Genomic DNA, 20,007 nt, shown 5'->3' on the forward strand with positions numbered 1-20,007 from the left:
GGTGTGATAATTGTGCCTGCGTGACTTTGGGAAATCTTGCTAGTGGTGGCGTGGCGGGCGGAGGTCAGGGCGAGGCTTGGGAGGAGCAGCCAGTGAAGGAATGGTTGAGGACAAAGGTGAGGCAGGTGGCGACATGGTGAGGCGGTGGTTGTATCAGGTGGGCAGACGGGACGGGTGTCATTGGCTCCCTTTTTACGATCTTTTTACGGTCTCTTGTCGCTCCGCAGTCGCTACATTTTTTTTATGACCGACGCATCACACTCTTGTCACCTCCTCCCCATCTTCCTCCTTCTCCTCTTCTTCTTCTTCCTCCTCCTCCTCCTCCTTCTCCTCATATCAGATCAGATCAGACAAGGATGTTTGGAACTCTCTCCCAGCACATGTTGTCCGTAGTAATACAATAGAAACTTTTAAACAAAGGTTGGATAATAATCTCGCATCAGTCCTTCAAATAACGTACTTTATGCCCCCCGATATATATATATATATATATATATATATATATATATATATATATATATATATATATATATATATTTAGTTACTGTAGTAGATATACTGTAGCACTTCTCTTTTAACCTTTCCTATCATATCTTTGCCTTTCTCCCTTCCTATGCTCTTTTGTTTTCCTTCCCTTAAACCCTAGTGTCCTTCAGCCTCTTACTTGTAGAATCTGTAGTGGCAGAATAGGCATACAGACAGCCTTTTTAGTATCCTTTTTTTTTATATCCCTTTGTATTTCTTTGTATTTTCTTTCTCTCTCTCCTCCTTCTGATACTCGATGGCTGTCTCTATTCCTTCCCTGGTGGTTTTTCTTTCTCTATACATCCTTTCTTTTGTCTATGTGACTTTTTTTTTATAGCTGTCCTCCACTATCCTATCTTTTACGCTGTACCCAACGGCAGTTAGTTTGCTCTTGAGTCTTCCCTTACCCAGTCCAAATACCTTAGCTCTGGTCCTTCTCCGGCGGTTGCCTCTCTCAGATCCTTCCCTTCTTAAGAGTATGAGAGCAAAAGAGGTTGATGCATCAGAAATCAAGTTCTTAGTTAGTCATGAGGGAGTATTTATAGAGTAGATAAATATACAGATGACGATGATAGTTGGGAATAAGTAAGATTTGTTTCATACAGGGATTGCTAATTGTAGTCTATTTTCTTGTGTTCCATGTTCTTACAGAGTCCAGCTATCTTAATCCCTTCAATACTGGGACACAATTTTATCTTGAGATTTGTGTATCATTGGATAATTCTGTTGACATTAGGAAGGGTCTTTGAAGGTCAGAAGCTACAGTCTTCACTATTTTAATTCCCCACATGAGTTTCTGAAGCTGTATAAAATCACCAAATAGTAACCGGATTGAATATGGAAACGCACCATGGTCTTCCTCTTCTTCCTATTCTGTATCATAGTTTATATCACTTTACTCCACACTTATGTCTCTTCTTTTCTCTCTTCGCATGATCCTACCACAACAGTCGACAGTGAGTGTGGGCTTTGTGATCACGAACTAACACTTGGTTATCACTAAATTTTACTCTGAGGAAAAAGAGAAGTAACAACACACGAGACAGGTACACTAATTATCAGTTCTTAATATCACTGCCCAGCCACGTTGCTAGTTTTTACGTATGTTCCGCAACCTTGAACTTCATTGCCGCTGAGATCACACGCTCAGGTGGTGATAACGTTAAGCTGAGGTGCTCCAGTTACTCTCCGGCGGTACTTAACACCTTCAGGGAGACAAGAAGAATCATTATTAAGTCCGCTGTTTCGTCTTCAATTGTGGTGAAACTTATGGATCGGGTCTGTGGAGGAGACTTGATGTGGTGGGTTTAGGAGAGAGAGAAAGAGAAAAGACGAGGGAGAACAAGAACGAGAACGAGAGGAAGAAAAGAAGAAAGCATGGGGAAGAATATAAAAGGAGGAGGAAAAAGAGGATTAGGAGGAAAACGACGCGGAGGAAAACGATTAGTGGAAGGAAGACGACGTGGAAGATGAGGAGAAGAAAAGGAGAAGGAGAAAGAAAAAGAGGAGGAGGAGAAGTGAAGGACGCGAAGGAGGAAAAGAAGCAGCGGCGGCGGATGAGGGAGGCTGGCAGTATGGGGTCAGGATCACCCACGCCCCGCCACTGAAAGCGCACAAACCCAGGGACTCATTTACTACCTGATAACTCAATTTTATTGCCTCATTTGTGGGTGAGTTTCCTCGCATCGTAAGTCTGTGTTATTCACGACGCTCTGGTGCGAGGCGACCAACACCTGCCTCTGCTTTTTACCAGCCACGCATTCCAGTGATGAGAGGCGCTGGCGTGCAATGTTCTCCACTTACTCATCATTAATTGGTATGCTTTTGAAAGTTGCTCGTTTCTGTAGCGTGATATGTATCTGTGAAAGTCCTTATGTCTATGTTTAACAGGATTTAACTTCAAAATGTCAAATTAAAATTCCATGTATTTTTACTTCACTTCATCTAGATTCGACTACGTATTATGTCAAGATTTTACAGCCGTGCGATATTCTCCTGTTACATTTTCACTGGTATTCATCTTACAGAAGCCACAAGTTTACTTCTCTTGCACACTGTTTATCCTGTCAGTGCTAGTTGTGATGGCTTTCTTTTACGTTACACTTTAATCAAACACAAATTACTGTTATGTATTTATGACAAAGATTTTACAGACATGCGGTATTCCAAGTTAGAATTTCACTCTTATTTATCATACAGAAACCGCTATATTCTGTTACATAATGATCATCCAGTCAGCGGTATAGTTGTAATGCCTTTTAAAAGACCAAAACAATTCAATTCGATACAAAATGTGTGTATTCGAGAGGATTTTACACCCAGGTAGTGAAATTTGTGTCTGTGTCGGAGCGAAACGAACAGACATTATCGGAAAGCCTGGCAGTCATCACCCAGCAGCGCCATCTCGCCCCGCCCCCTCCCCGCCCATTACTGCGTCAACCTGCGAGGAAAATTATAGGGCTGATATAGTTGCCTGGGAGTCATTATAGGAACATTTTCCCCACTCCTGTAGCCACTGAGGAGAGGCGCCGGTAGGGTGGAGGAGAGGGACAGGAAGGGTGAAGGAAGATCGGGAAAGGTACTAGAGAGGAGATAAAAATGGTCGTGATTCGTGGGATAAGTAAGTGTTGGTTTCAAGAAAGGGGTAGAGTAGGGTGCAGGAGAGTCAAGGAGAGGGAACAGAGATTGGTAAAGGTAGATAGGTGGCGAGAAGACAGCTGTTATTCGCAGGATACATAAATACTAGTTTGTAGAAGAAAAACAAGAGAAATAGAGACAGAAAGCGGTGAAGAGGTAGAGAAGTGTGCAGGAGAATTAAGGAGAGGGAATAGAGATTGGTAAAGGTAGATAGGCGGCGAGAACAGTTCTTATTCACAGGATACATAAATAATAGTTTGTAGAAGGAAACCAAGAGGAACAGGAAAGGCAGAAAGCGGAGGAGGTAGAAAAGGGTGCTAGAGAATTGAGGAGAGGGAAGAGAGACTAGTAAAAAGGTAGATAGATGGCGAGAAGACAGTTGTTATTCGCAGGATACATAAATGCTAGTATGTAGAAGGAAAACAAGAGAAATAGAAGAAACAGAAAGTCGCCGATAGATAGATGAACTTGCAATCGACAAGTATGGAAATGGAGGACTTACGGTGAGCGTCAATTTGCAGATTGATTAAAGAGAGAGAAAAAAAAGGTACCTTGATATTGTGATAATGAATGTTTGGTAACTCGTTAAGATACTACAGGATAGGCAGAAGGGAGGAAGCGAGACTCAACACACACACACACACACACACACACACACACACACACACACACACACACACACACACACACACACACACACGGAAAGATAAACACTAGGTGAGTATGCTGGAGGACACGGGCGAGGCAAGACATGGTGATATGGCGGGAGATGGCGCGCCCTGACAAGAAGGCACAGCTACAGTAGGTAAAGAGACGAAATAAAGGAGGAAGGAAAGACTCGGAATTGAAGAGGCTGAAAACGACAGTTCTTTTTTTCCTCTTCTTTTTTTTTTTTTTAACGCGGCACAAAACCTCGTCAGGAGGAGGAGGCGCGCTGAGTGGCTTCTCGTGATCATCATGTTTGCGATGCCAACACGCCGCTGTTATAAATGTATGGAAAGTAACGTGTTCTTCTTTCATGAGTTAGCTTCTTGCTCTATTTTCGTATGCTTTTCATGATTCAACGAGCGTGTGTCCTGTGCTGAGGCAAGGCTCGGGTGGGCTGGGCTGGGCTGGGCTTGGTAGAGGCTCGGTGAGTGTGAGCATCCGAGAAGGTTCAGTAAATATATTATAAGGCAACTCCTGTGATGTATGACAGCCTTTGTGAAGGTTATTCTGGCGACCTGTCTCCGCCAACAGGTGTGTGTGAAGGGGCCACAGGGCTACTCTGTGTGTGTGTGTGTGTGTGTGTGTGTGTGTGTGTGTGTGTGTGTGTGTGTGTGTGTTTGTGTTTGTTGTTGCTTAGATGAAGAATGGGATTGGTGCAGTGGATAGGTGTGTGTGTGTGTGTGTGTGTGTGTGTGTGTGTGTGTGTGTGTGTGTGTTTGTGTTTGTTGTTGCTTAGATGAAGAATGGGATTGGTGCGAGTGGATAGGTGTGTGTGTGTGTGTGTGTGTGTGTGTGTGTGTGTGTGTGTGTGTGTGTGTGTGTGTGTGTGTGTGTGTGTTACGCTCGTTTGTGCATCCGTGACCACTTATATGAAGGTAGGTACGTGCTTGTAAGTGTTTGTGGGAGTATCAGTACTTTTGGGCGTCGTAATCTAGAATACATCCAAGAGAGAGAGAGAGAGAGAGAGAGAGAGAGAGAGAGAGAGAGAGAGAGAGAGAAAGAAAGAAAGAAAGAAAAAAAAAAGACTTCTACCGTGGGAGTGCGATTCTTCTTACCCGCAGCAATAGCAACAGCAGCAGCAACCATGGAAAATATCACCACATTATAGACAGTATTTTTTTGTCCTCCCTTGATGTATGTCTCCCATAATGCCGCTCCCCCCTGCTTCATAATCACGAGTAATCAGCGTCGCCGAGTTTTAATGTAACGAGATTTTGCTGAACCCGAAATGATTGTGGAGGGCAGAGTGTTGATGGCGCCGCGGCTCTTGACACACAAACACACGCTGCTCACGCCCCGCTGGCCTCCCCTTGCCGTGCACAATCACTACCTCGTCTGTAATCTCTGAAGAATTATTCCACTGCTCTTTATAATATTCGTTTGCCTACCCACACTTTTCTCTCGCAAATAATTATATCATTAAGGTTTTGTATGCACTTTTCCCTGCCTCAGGTGAATAGATTAGTGGGAAAAAAACATGTAGCCAAGGGCAGGTTCAAAGAGAGAGAGAGAGAGAGAGAGTCGAGAGTTCAGAGGGGAGAAAGAGAATGCATAAGAACAATTCAAACTGTAACTATCATCACATTAGCATTATTTTCTTGCTTAAAGGGGACAGTCACATTTTTACCAAGTTCGTCCTGGAATTGAGCATCACAGTTCCTTACTTCGTCTCTTGAAACCACCTCCACCACCTTGAAGATTACTTTGGAGATTATTAAGATTTCATGTAGTGTTTGTTTAATTCTGGTTATAGTTGAATGAAGGATACCACATTGCCATTATAAGAAAAAAAATGTCAGTGCAAAAAATATTGGTCTTTGTGGCTTTCAAAAGTAGTCCTGAATAGAGAATTAAGCGTTTAACCCCTTGAGTACTTTGACGCGTTTCCATATTCATTCTACTTACTATTTGGTGATTTCAAACAGCTTCAGAAACTTGTGTTAGGGATTAGAATAGTAAAGACTGTGGCCATTAATCTTCTGACTTCCATAAACCCTTCCTGATGTCAATAAAATGGTCTAATCGTACACAAATCTCAAGGTAGAAATGTGTTCCAGTGTTAAAGGGTTTAAAAGTACGAGCCATTGCAGAAAGAAAGAAGTGAAGTGAAGTTTATCATTGTAGCTTAAGAGTTCGCGGCACCACCGAGAGCGAGGCGGGGAAACTGAGGTATAATTATCAAACTTTCACTCCTGTTTTCAGGTCAGTCATTAATGGAAAACGACTTTGGTGCAGAGTCATAGTGTTGATCGTTGTGTTTGCTTTGCTTCTGATTTTGAGAAGATTCTTAGCGGTAGTAACTCGGATAAGACTTCAGTTAACGTAAACAAGCTTGATACTTTTGAACTAAAAGAAATGAGAGGAAGTAAGTAGAGTTACATTAGTGAATTACAGTCTGTTGTAGCACAGTTCTTGGTGTCAGGTCAATGAGGAGCTGTTAACACTAAACAGATATATGAGTAAGAGTGACAAGTGGATTATACTGTATATATAGATACTTATGTTTTAGACAAGGACTAGTACGTACATGCCTACTTGCTTCTTGCGGCCTCCCTTGCATTCCGGTATTGGGAAAAGCGTGACGGAGGGAAGCCAAAGGTAAGATAACTTGATCTTCGGGGCATGCTCGGAGATGGAGTCACTGCCGGCGCGGGGAAGCGGTAAATAAAGGAGACGCGGGACGTACATCAGAGAAACAAAGCCGTGGCACTCGTTTTTTTTTTTTTTTGTTTATACCATGTGGGCTTTTCACGGGAATTTCTGGGCTAAAGGGGATACTTTTTAGGGTACCTCCTATCTCAAAGCCCACCCGCTAGGAAGCCGTTGTCCTGAGTGAGGAAGCCCAACCTGCACTCAGACCGTGGACAGGATTCGAACCCTTCTTTGCACATTCAAGCTTGCCCATCAAATGCTTCTCCTTCCTTGCGTAAACAAAGAGCTTTTGACCTTTCCTGCAGCGGCAGCCCGTCCTTTGTCTGGCGTTTCATCCAGTCTGGTTTTCACTCCCTTGTATGTATTTTAAATTATGGTGCAGGACTCAATTATCAGATGACTGCACTGAAGGCTTGTTTAGTAATGAGAGTTGCGGTTTAAGTAAATTGTTAATATCTTATTATGATAGCCAGCGCAGAGAGAGAGAGAGAGAGAGAGAGAGAGAGAGAGAGAGAGAGAGAGAGAGAGAGAGAGGTATGAAGACAATGTCATAAGCTTTTTTAGAGCGAGAAAGTTCGTTTGAATGACATGAATAATGATGAATAACGTGAATAGACGGTGACGATTCATGCGCGCCAGTTTCTTATTTCCAGGAGCGGGACAAGGAATCAAATCTTCTGAGCGTGGTCTTTCCTGTGAGCTTAGCGTCAAAGATGTCTCGGAAATACCGCCTGCAGACAGAAACCATATCTCACAACTTATATAGCGAGCTTCTCAGTGTCCCAGACAAGCTGTGTGGCGCGTGACGGGGCAGTGTGCGAGGCGTCTTGAGTTCGCAAGACGGAGACTGGAAAAGGTTGAAATTGTATGGAGACGACTGGAATATATTACAGTGTGTGTGTGTGTGTGTGTGTGTGTGTGTGTGTGTGTGTGTGTGTGTGTGTGTGTGTGTGTGTGTGTGTGTGTGTGTGTGTGTGTGTGTGTGTCCCAGTCGCCCGGTGCAGCAGGGGTGAGTGAGAACGTTTTGTCAGGGAAGAGAGAGAGAATGGTTAGTGTTGTCACAGCTCAGCGAGGATGGCAAACCAACCGTGATCTGTAGAAGGAGAGCGGCTGACTGGTGAAGATGTCAAAAAGCGTGGCGGTGGAGAAGCAAGCGTATTGGACAGGCGCCAGGAGCTGTATGACGGCGTGACCCCAGAAGTTAAGGAAGCGAGAGGGGACAAAAAATGTGTTGCTGAAAGAAATCAGTATTTAATCTATTTACAGCTCCTCACGCCATCCATTCAGAAATCCGACATTTTACGAGCTGGAAACAAATCTTTAACAATAACGTAAGTGAGGCGAGGCAGCGTACAAAGTGTGTGACAGAAGCACAAGGAGCACAATGCGATCACCATAAAGCAGAGAGCACAGCGAGGGAGTAAGACCAGTGGTGGACAGAGCCTTTCATCTCTCACACACGGCATGCCACCACCTAGGCATTAGAATCGCTTAAAAGATAATTGCACACGCTCAATTTCTTCGGGACACGCCCTAGCCGAGTGTATAATCAGGGGTTTTATGCTCCTGCTAGTAGATTGGAGTCTGTGTGTCTCCCTCCTCGCTCTTCCTATCCTCTCGCGTGTCAGCAGTCTCGCCTCGCTGAAACGTGGCGCTGGGACGTCCTTGAGGTGTCCGTTGCGGTGTTCCCGGCGCATGACCCCAAGCGGCCTTGCCAAGGTGAGGGAGGAGGAAGGGGCCGCTCTCTCGCTCGCTTACTCCCTCGCCCGCCCGCCCGCCGCTCCCGAGCCTGCCGCGGGGGTGAAAGGCGAATGGTGGTATTTACGGCAATGACGCGCTAAACACAGGTCCGCTACTTAAGAGACGGGGCGTTTGGGTGGCCGCCTGTGGTACCTGGATGATAGCTATGGTCACGCACTGTCTCCTCCACTTCTGTACCTGGAACACCTTTCTTTCTTCCTCTCTATCTCTCTCTTTTCCTGTTTCTTTTCCTGTCTCTCTCTCTCTGTCTCTCTGCGGTCTAAATGTTGGTGCTGGTGCATTTTTTTCTTGATGCTTTCTTTCCTTTGTTTTCATTTATGGCTGCTTTCTTTACTTTGTCTTGCATGTCCACTTCAAACTTTCTCCCTCTCACACGTCATTGCTTTCTCTCTTTCTCTCCTTCTTTCTCTCTTTCTCTATTTCTCTCTTCTTTGTCTTTCTCTGCCATCAATTTCTTCCAGCGTGGCTTTCACTTCCTTGATCTCTCTCTCTCTCTCTCTCTCTCTCTCTCTCTCTCTCTCTCTCTCTCTCTCTCTCTCTCTCTCTCTCTCTCTCTCTCTCTCTCTCTCTCTCTCTCTCTCTCTCTCTCTCTCTCTCTCTCTCTCTCTCGCGTGTCCCCTGTCATTAGTGGAGTACGCCTGTTATGTCACATCTGATTTCTTTTCTTATCTTGTCTCTATTTTCCTGCTTTCCATTCCTGCCGGCGAAGGAGAGAAAGAAGGGAAGAGAAGGGAAGGGAAGGAATGGAAGCGGCGGAAGGTACACGGAACAAGAAGCGCCGCCTTAAAGAACAATACTTTCCAGTTTCTATTGTCGCTCCTTTTAAATCTTCGTCAAAGGACAGTTGTTCCGGCGCTTTTCTCGAAATATTTATATCTTTAAGGAGTGGAAAGTGATGCTGCATTAAGATTTTCCTGTTATTTTTTCTTCTCTCTTTCTCTCTCGTCTTCTTCTAAGCCTGTTTTGCAGCACTCACACGTCGCCTTTGTAAATGTGCCTTCGCGCTTATTTAGACTGGGCTCAAGGAAGTGTGTACGTGTTGGCGTTGAGTATGCGCGAGTGCACACACGTCCAAATAAACAGGCAAACACAATTGTCATCCTCCATTGCTATGTATCTGATCAAGATGAAGAAAAAACATAGTCATGGAGCAACACACTCTTTCTTAATCCCCGAGGAAGCTCATCAGATACCAACGCTGAGGCAGGATAAGGTCGACTTGTGGGCGCGTGTTCTACCTGTGGCGTGTGAGGCTGAGCGGTGTGGACGTGCGGGCCGTGGAGCGGATTGAGCTACACAGGGATTACCTTGATAAACTATGTGGTCACCGGCAGGTCTCGGGTGTGCCTTGGCGGGAGTGGCGGAGCGGCGAGAGAGAGAGAGGAAACCTGTCTGGATGCTTGGCTGAGGGTGGCACTGAAATGGAGATTATTATGCATACATTATTGAGCGGCGAGAACGAGCACGAGGAGTGGAATGATGATGAGGGTTTAGGTGATAAAAGCAAAAATTATGGTGATGAAAATGTGCGCGCCAAAGAGGAAAAGGAGAAAGGAAAACCGGAGAGTCTATTTGCGAACGTATGTAGATGAGCGAGAGAGAGAAGGAAGGAGGAAGGAAGGAAGCTTGCAAGACTCGCTGCGGGTTTCAGTGTTTAAGAATGTTGGGACAAGAAGAGAGGGATTTTGGCGAGGAGCAGGAAAGTGATGCTGGGCCGGACGTGCGGGATGCGGGGGCGTGCAAACTTGAAAGGCTAAGCGTGAGGTTTGAATTAAGGAAACCACCGCCAGAAAGAGCCGCTCCTGGCCCTCCTCTCCTCACACTCGTCTTCTTGCACGATCTCCCCAGTAATGCAGGGTAAATGTGCTACTGCAGAGGATGGTGTTATGGACCCACTCTGCTTGTTTTGAGAGAGAGAGAGAGAGAGAGAGAGAGAGAGAGAGAGAGAGAGAGAGAGAGAGAGAGAGAGAGAGAGAGAGAGAGAGAGACAGACAGACAGACAGACAGACAGAGAAAAAAAAGAATAAGAAAGAAAAAAAGAAAGAAAAGATGAAAGAAAACAGGCAAGCAAGAAAGAAAGAAAAAAAGAAAGAAAGAAAGAAAGAAAAGAATAAGAAAGAAAGAAAGTGAACAGGCAAGAAAGAAAGAAAAAAGAGAAAAAAGAAAGAACACAAAAATGAAACTGAATCGCACGAAATAAAATGAAAGAAAAGACAAGAGATAGAAAGAAAGAAAAGAAAAAAAATTAAATGAGTTTGCAAGTTTACCTCAAATTAGTTTCTGATTATATTACTTCCCAACACGCTGGAGAGCCACTACCACTGTCTTGCTGCCGGTGGAAAGTCCCACGAGCGGCAGTCCTCCAGGCGGGACAAGATGGGATGGGCTAGACTGGGCTGGATTAGGCTGGGGTGGCTGCGACCTCCCCCGTCAGACACTCCTCGTTTGTGGTGGTCTTGAGGGGAGTTTCGATGCGCCGCCGTCTGCCTACATCTTACGTCTCCCTGGATTCAGTAATTACATACATTTTCCTTTGGCGCTCATGTTTAAAATTGGTGTTCTGCTACTGCTGGTCTTTCTCTTTTTTTTTCCTGCCTCTTTTTTTTCTCCAGATTTACAGGCTGAAGTAGAATGTGGGTTATATTTCAGTGTATTTTCTTTATTATATTTGTTAGTGTGTGCTTAGGTTGATGATCGAGCTAGTGTGTGTGTGTGTGTGTGTGTGTGTGTGTGTGTGTGTGTGTGTGTGTGTGTGTGATCATCGGTGAACGGAAATTGTTGTTTGTGGCTAGTGTAGTCTTGGTGTGTTTTAAGATTTGTGCCATGATGTTGTTTTAGAAAAGAAAGTTGCTGGTTGTGGAGAAGTAATTATGTATGCGAACGGACAAAGAGAAAGAAGATAGATAGAGGGATAAAAAGAGAGAAAATTTGATAGAAATGAATAGACAGGAAGACAACGATACATAGATAGACAGACAGACAAGAATATATATTAAATGAAGCATACATAAAAGGAAACAAAAGAACAATTAAAATTAAAAAAAATGGATTAGACAGATAGACAGAAAGGAAGAAAAAAGTAAAACAAATATGCTGACATGTAGACTCACAAACATGCATAAACATACATATCTATACACAAACATACATACACACATATACTCCAAAACACACACAGAGAAAGAGACAGTAGACAGACGGACAGATAAACATGAATTAATGCAGACAGACTGACAAAAGTACACGGACAAGAATACTAACTTATAAACACACAACCAAAGAGAAAGAGAAGCAAACAGATAGGTGGGTGGGTAAGCGCGCACACACACACACACACACACATACACACAGACACTGATGCCGCATAGTGTATTGTTTATCACCCCAGTGTTGGAGTTCGAGTCCCGAGAGTAGGAAGACAAATGAACAAGTCTCTTAATGTGTAGCCTTGTTTACCAGCAGCGAGTAGGCACGGGATTTAATCTGATGGGTTGCAACTTCGCTGTCTTATTGTGTGGTTGCAGTCCCACTAAAAGATCAGCCACATTGAGCTCTGAGCTATTTCGGCAAGGGAATGTGTGGGTGTGTCGAGAGAGATCAGAAGTCTTGTGCAGGTGAATAAACACACACACACACACACACACACACACACACACACACACACACACACACACACACACACACACACACACACACACACACACACACACACACACACACACACACACACACACACACACACACACACCAAATCACATTCTCATATCCAGTACACTCAGATGAAGAGGCGTAACTTGCAGCGCCTAATGTGAGAAAGACACGGTTGGTGATCAGTGACATGGGGCGAGGCTTGTCATCTCCAAGACTCCGTAACGCTGCCACTCGTCATACAGGAAAAGGGTCGGAAAAAACACGGACGAGACAACTGTACACAACAATTTCGAAGCAGACTTTCCGTAACGTATGTGTGAGTATAAAAAGAAAGGAAAAAAAAAAGAAACGCTACCTAATTCATCATCCATCTTTTTTTTATTTTCTTTTTGCTTAAGTGTTAAAAGAAAACTGTCAGAAAGATGGAGTAAAGTTTTCAGCTATAGGAGGAATCATCGAGTTTTTTTTTTTTTTGACATCTCGTAACATCCTGTATAGTTTTGTTCTGCTCAGTGAAATTGTTTAGTCACTTGGATACAATACTATGCGTCATTGTATCATTAGCAATCAAAGGGTTAAAATACCGGAAGAGAAGAGAAACTGAAGAACTCTCTCTCTCTCTCTCTCTCTCTCTCTCTCTCTCTCTCTCTCTCTCTCTCTCTCTCTCTCTCTCTCTCTCTCTCTCTCTCTCTCTCTCTCTCTCTCTCTCTCTCTCTCTCTCTCTCTCTCACTCTCTCACACACTCCTGGGTCATCGTCCAAGCATAAGCATGATCGTGACCAGTATGAGACATCAATAAAAAGACATTGGCGTCTTAAGCAATGTAAGATCTTTAGGGTGCATTATTCGCTCCCTGGGTGCATGGCCAGCCATAAAGAGATGGCAGTATTACATTCAAATATCTATGAAATTACTGGTGTGTGTGTGTGTGTGTGTGTGTGTGTGTGTGTGTGTGTGTGTGTGTGTGTGTGTGTGTGTGTGTGTGTGTGTGTGTGTGTGTGTGTGTGTGTGTGTGTGTGTGTGTGTGTGTGTGTGTGTGTGTGTGTGTGTGTGTGTGTTTTGCTTCTTACTTTATCTTATTTTCTTATTAGAAGAAATATTATCGAGCCAATATTCACTTGATATAACTTTCTAATAATTGAAGACATTTTAAACGTATTTCTTTCGCAAATTCTTCACCAAGGAACGTAAATCAAACTGAAGTATAGTGATTGTGTTGGCTTCTTATTTATTCGTGTGTTCTCTAAAGGTTTTCTACAATGTACTATATGTCGTACAAAAGTGAGGTGGTGACAGGGAGATGTTAAAGTCAGCTGACAATGTGAAATAAAACGACAGTTTCAGTCAATTTAGCCATAAGTTATCTCTCTCTCTCTCTCTCTCTCTCTCTCTCTCTCTCTCTCTCTCTCTCTCTCTCTCTCTCTCTCTCTCTCTCTCTCTCTCTCTCTCTCTCTCTCACTGTGTGTGTGTTGGAGTAAAAGTGTTGGAAGCACTCACAGGGGTAATAAGTTAGCCGTCAAAACGAGGTTGTGTCGTGGTGACGGCCGCCCGGGGACTGCCAGGCTCGGGTCGGGGGGCAGGGAGGGGAGTGTCGTCGCTGACTGGGCCGTGGGCGTCCGCCACCTGCTGCGGGCCGGTCAGACGAGTTTGTTAGGGCAGCCTCGTCAAAACTCCAGGACACAGTGAGGTGTCCTACGCCCTGGAGACGAAGTCAGACGAGACAGATTTTTTTGTATAAACATATTTCAAATTTCTTATTTTTTTCACCATCATTCACGTCGTCGATAAGTTATGATGATTTGAATTTTTATATAATTCTTGCAAAATACATCACTGGTACCAAAATGCAACAATGCTCTATTATCAGGCTGTATCCAGACGTGCCCTTGCCCTGAGCAATTCAAAATATATCAACCCTAACATGCAAAACAAAGCAACGATCCCCAGGAAGGCGGTATGATGGCGCGCCTCTGCCCGCAGCGAATCAGTAATCACAGCTGCCCAGGGGCGTGTGGTGGCTTGCTCATCCGCGCCCCGGGAGACGTGACTTCCTTGCCAAGACAGTATTTCACTTTTTTACTCCTTTTAAAAGGACAGCTGTTATGGCGTGACCTTCAAGGGATGGATCCTCCTTTTTTCATTCATCTGCCCTTGAACTCCTCTGAGTGTGTAACTCTGACCTTGAGTCGCGCACTATTTCTTTCAGTTCAGAGCCTGTATTGTCTTTCTTTATCCTAATGCTGATATTACATGTTATCCTTCGTGTGTTATACTACAAACCTAAGGTGTGTCTGCAGCTCACTAACTATTCGCCTCCTCCTTCAGGGCGAAGACCAAGCCGCGCTGGCCTGGGAGTCTGGGGACGCGCCGCGCAGCCAACAGGTTGGTGCTCCTTGCGCTTTAAGGTGGCCCTAATTACTTGGTTATTTTTTGTGAAGCTACTGATAAGAGAGAGGAGAATGTTTCTTGCCAATTACGTCGACCTTGCCCCTGGTGAGTGCCGGGCGAGCTGCTTCTCACCCTGATCAAGGTGAGCTGAGTGTGCTTCACATGTGCTTCACTTAACCTTCGCCGGGAGGGAATGCATGATATCCATTAATTATTTTTAATTTCTTTTCACTAACACTTTTATATAAAAAGATAAGGCAATATTAAACATATCTTTAGATTTTTGACACGTACAATTTCTTATTACTGTCAGGAAATTTATTTTTATATAGGTAAAATTGTCAGTGTGTGTGTGTGTGTGTGTGTGTGTGTGTGTGTGTGTGTGTGTGTGTGTGTGTGTGTGTGTGTGTGTGTGTGTGTGTGTGTGTGTGTGTGTGTGTGTGTGTGTGTGTGTGTGTTTACGTTTGTTCGTTTGTAAGCGCGCGGACGAGCAGCATCATTTCTATCTCATGAAGATAAGAAAACATAAGATGAGGAGATTGTAAGACTAGTTGTTAACAGAAGTCAGCATTTAAACCCTCGTCATGTACCATCTTGGCCCTCAGTGTGTCCAGTGTTCTCTCAAACTGTCTAACATCGGAGCACGTATCACCACCTCGCTGGGTTTGTTCCTCTTGTACTCATCACGAGCAAGGTGTACTGTTTCCTGATCCTTATCGCTCACCTGTTCCCCGAGTGGCTCGCCTTTCGTACCCTCCTTGGCGGGCCTCTCACGTGTATCAAATCACTACTCTCTCTTCTCCGGCGGTTCATTCACACCTGTACAGTCCGCGAGATAAAAAATATAAATAAATAAAAAAATAAATAACAATCCTGCCAGATTCTCTCTTGCGAAATTATTAACATTTTGATTTATTATAATCATTCCCAGCACACTTGGCACTAGAGATACGTTTCCTGTCTCCTTCCCTCATTATTTGTCCTTCCCTTTGATGTATGTATTTTTTTTTTAGGTTTTTCTTTCTTTTGTGTGTATATAGGAAAGAAACTAGTCAGGGCAACAAAAATTACAATAAGAAAGGCCCATTTAAGGCTCGGGGTCCGCATCGAGAAAAAAAAAGCATCAGCCAAAGCCAAGAAAATAGAGTACTCAAACTTATTTACTCTATGTTGCATTATTAATATTTCTTTCCTTGTCTCTCTTTGTACGTTATCCTTGAACACTCAGCACTTTGTTCCTGTCGTCTCTTTCTCACTCGGTACAAGAAAAAACATGGATTTATTTTTTTCCTCCAACAATATTGTCCCGTGTCACGAATTCATTGTGTTGGTGGTCACATAAATCTCATCCTCTTCCTTCGCTTTTTGTACTCTCTCTCTCTCTCTCTCTCTCTCTCTCTCTCTCTCTCTCTCTCTCTCTCTCTCTCTCTCTCTCTCTCTCTCTCTCTCTCTCTCTCTCTGTGTGTGTGTGTGTGTGTGTGTGTGTGTGTGTGTGTGTGTGTGTGTGTGTGTGTGTGTGTGTGTGTGTGTGTGTGTGTGTGTGTGTGTATCTGCCCCTGGGTGCTTGTGGCTGGATATGCTCACTGGCCTACTCGCTAAATTGAGGTGACCAGTAGAGAAAAAGTTTTGCTGATAAACAAGAGTGACTCCTCGTGAAAATGATCGCTGGAACATAATTTTCTCCATCACATGCAATTTACACAAACTCGAAAATGTGTCGGCAGAAAAACGGCTGACCTTCACCAAGCTACTCCTTAACTTATGCAGATAACACAGGGTTCACTGGACCTGAATATAGCAACAAAAATATCCTGGGAGAAAGACGAGACGAGTCAGGTGGCGAGGGAGAGAAAGAATTCCCCAATTTCTTTTTATTTTTTGTTTCTGTCTGCCTTTCTCTTGTTTAGAGGTTAATAGACGCAAGAAGATCTCCACAAGACACTGATAAGAATCTTCGCACTTCACTACATCCAGATAAAGAAGGAGGGACTCAAAGTTAGTCTTCAGCGATCATAATACTAGCACATTTCGACAACCGCCTATTACTGGCTGTGGAAAGCCGGATATGAGACCCAGCCGGTTAATATAATCCAGGCCGAGGGCACGTAGGCTTTCTGGAGGGCAGGGCAGACAGGCGCCTCACTGTTTTCCTTCGGGACCGGTTCTTGGTTCTTGTGACTCCAGGCCCGGCGGTTGAGGGCTGGAAATGAATTGACTTGTGAAAGGATAAAGTTGAATGGCCGGCGGCTTATTGAGGTTAGTCGTGAGGGCGTGGCGGGCGAGGCAATGGCGACAAAGGGTTTTTATCTGACTTTTGACACAGAAAATAATGACGTATTTGCATTTAAGTTAATGAAGAGTATACTGAGGAGGACAGCGCCATATGACCTCGATGTTGTGGGGTCAGTCAGTCAGTCAGTGTAGTAGAGAGGAGTGTGTGGGTTACTCGGACAAATACCCATCACGCTGAGTCAGCCACGGTAACTGGCAGGTGAGGAGGCGCGAACATGGCAGCACTGATAAGAGGTGATGCTTTCTCCCGCTGACTGGCTCGAGTGTTCGCGTTTTCTTGGTCATGTGTAGAATAATGGCTGTATAGTCAGGCAAACCTTTTAGTTGTCTACAAGATACCTGACTGTCTGTTAACATACCCGAGTCTTCGTCCATACATAATCCATTATGCTAAAAATAATTAACCTCTTCAATACTTGAACACTGTTTTACCTTGAGATTTGTGTACGATTAGACCAATTTATTGATATTAGGAAGGGTCTATGGAAGTCAGAAGATTAATGGCCACAGTTTTCACTATTTTGATCCTACACATACGTTACTGAAGCTGTATAATATCACCAAATAGTAACCAGAATGAATATTCAGACGCATCATGGTACTGAAGTTAAGAGTTTTTGCAAGAATCAGATACATGTAAGTCCATACGCCAGCTACATTCGTCAGACAAAATGGGAGTGAAAGCAGCATCGACTGACTGTGTTGCCATGGTCACCTGTCTCTGGGTGGTGGCATCACCAAGCAAGGCACGATGAGGCAGGTCAGTGGTGGTTGTGATGGTCTGGAGATTGGCACACTCAGCTCGAATTCCAGCCATGGCGAAGAGGTTTTATTTATTTATTTTTTTTTCGGTCAAGACTCGCAGAGGTAACCTGAGTTGGTATTTGCTTTCCTCGCTGTCCTAACTGGAGAAGCTCTGACGATGGCAATGATAATGTTTATGATGGTGATGATGATACATCCACTGCCCATGAATATTAATGACTCTAGGTTATTGTTCGTGGTGAGTATGTGATAGGTAACGAAGACTGTTCTGTGATGCTGATAGTGATGGAAGAGTGTCTGTGCCATGCAGGTGTGGGCAAACTACGACCCGCGGGCCGCATGCAGCCTACCAAAAATGTTAGTAAATTTGAAAGATGGAGATACCAAGCAACTCCAAATAATATTGTGAACATTTTGTTTTTCTCCTGCAGGTGTGCGTATGCATGGGAGAGTAGCCTGTTCTTTGGAAGCCTTTCATTTTGTCTCTTTTGAATATTAGTTATTTTTAGATTAACATATAGTACGGCACTATAGAAATGTGATTTTTTTCTAATGAGGCTGTTGCACTGAAAAGTTTGCCTATCTCTGGTATGTGGTGATGAAAAGGAAGGATGTGTATGGTAAGGCAATGATGTGTATGGTGATATAAATCTGTGTATGGCAATGTAAGTGTGTGTGGTGGGGCAAGGTTGTGTGCTGTGGTGTACGTCTGTGTACGGTGATGGAGGACTGTGTAGGGTGATGTAAGATTATTTAAGGACATAGAAGAGTGTGCGTATGGTGATGGAATTGTGTGGCGACTGAAGATCGTATCCTGCCATTTGAAGCGTCACTCATTCCAATCAGACACCGTCCTCACGAGGTTCGTCAGTCTTCACCGCCCTCTCATGTCCTCCAAGAGACTATTTGTATACTTAACCCTTGTTCACCTCTTGGTCTTACTTCTCTTCCCGACAAAGAGTCAATCTTGAAGTCTTTGTCTGTGATGATATGTCCCACAAACTTCTCCTGTTCTTTGATGCATTTAATGATATTCCACTCCGTTTGTGCTCTTCCCAATACCTTCTCATTTCTTAACTCGAGCTGTCCAGGCATCTTTATTCGTATCCTTCCACAAAAGAAAATCCATTTCCATTGCTTCTATTCTCCACGTGTTAACCACAATGTTGTCTAAATTATCTAAGTTCTGATGTAATTACTATACGTCTGTTCACTGAGGGTTGTTGGGTAGTTCGTCTCTGTTTAGTGGTCGCGATACGTTCCTGCTTCAAGACGAATGACAGTAATTCACCTGCTCTGTCATGGGTTTTGTTGTGAGACTGATAGATATGCATTTCAAGATCACCTAGAATTGTAGTATAATGTATCTTGTGTGTGTGTGTGTGTGTGTGTGTGTGTGTGTGTGTGTGTGTGTGTGTGTGTGTGTGTGTGTGTGTGTGTGTGTGTGTGTGTGTGTGTGTGTGTGTGTTAAATGTTTTATTGCTAATATCAGTGTCAATACATAGTCGTATAAAAATAATAATAATGATAATTAATTAGCCACGGTCCGTCGAGCTGTAGCTCCTTGACGGATATTTTTTTAATCCATTCAAAGAGGTAATAGCATACAAGCAGTGCACGCTTAAAGAAAAAGCTGCAATATTGACTTGTGTGAAAGAAGCATGAAATACAATATGAACAAAATATCAAATTGCAACCATATAATAACAAAGTTGTATACTATTCAATAAGTAGTGGGAAAATAAATATGATAGTAAAATAACATAATAGATAAATAAAGTAAACATTTTAAATCACAAATTTTGCTGAGAGACAAGATAAGCCTTAATTGCTCTCTTGTATATATCGAAGGTAACTGTTGTAAGGAGAACTTTTTATCAAGGTGTGTGTGTGTAATTTTTTTCACCTCGGTCGTCTGCTGGTCACCCAGCCAGTCTTCCCCATAACGGAGGGAGCTCAGAGCTCATAGACCGATCTTCGGGTAGGACTGAAACCACATCACACACAACACACAGCGGGAAAGCGAGGCCACAACCCCTCGAGTTACATCCCGTACCTATTTACTGCTAGGTGAACATTAAGAGGCTTGCTCATTTGCCTCGCCGCTTCCCGGGACTCGAACCCGGCCCTCTCGATTGTGAGTCGAGCGTGCTAACCACTACACTACAGAATGATTATGGAGTGTGTGTGTGTGTGTGTGTGTGTGTGTGTGTGTGTGTGTGTGTGTGTGTGTGTGCGTGCGTGCGCGCGTGCGTGCGTGCGTGCGCTGGGGGTCTTTGGATTCTGGGAATGGTTCATTAAGATAAGGAAAGACAGAGGCGATAGATTGTGTTGTAAGATTGTAAGACAATTCACGCAAACAGTGGATGGAAGTTACAGTTTAAAGACTTTGAAGTAAAAATAATCAGGAAAAAAAAATGTACAGAATGATTATGGAGTATGGAATAAGTGGCGAAGCAAGACATCGTGCAAAATTGTACCTGTGGTCGACTTAAGAATATTAGTTTCCCTTGAAAATGAGCAAAAGCATGAGATGATCGAGGAGGTGAAAGTCTCACTTCAACATTTATGAAACATGAAAATCAGATAAGCATGATGGGGGAGTACAGACTAAATGACTAAGTTAAT

The 20,007-nt window shown here is 43.7% G+C and overlaps 1 long non-coding RNA gene across 1 annotated transcript in view; it reads left to right on the forward strand.

Annotated features, from left to right (window-relative positions):
• Window positions 1-20,007, forward strand: part of LOC123520807 — a 42,342-nt gene that overhangs the window by 14,898 nt on the left and 7,437 nt on the right. The window contains exon 2 of the long non-coding RNA XR_006679381.1: window positions 14,260-14,316. This is a non-coding gene — a long non-coding RNA (uncharacterized LOC123520807). The remainder of the gene's footprint in view (window positions 1-14,259; window positions 14,317-20,007) is intronic.

This window comes from Portunus trituberculatus, chromosome 47 (assembly GCF_017591435.1).
Source record: "Portunus trituberculatus isolate SZX2019 chromosome 47, ASM1759143v1, whole genome shotgun sequence".
In the NCBI taxonomy this organism is placed as follows: Eukaryota; Metazoa; Arthropoda; class Malacostraca; order Decapoda; family Portunidae; genus Portunus; species Portunus trituberculatus.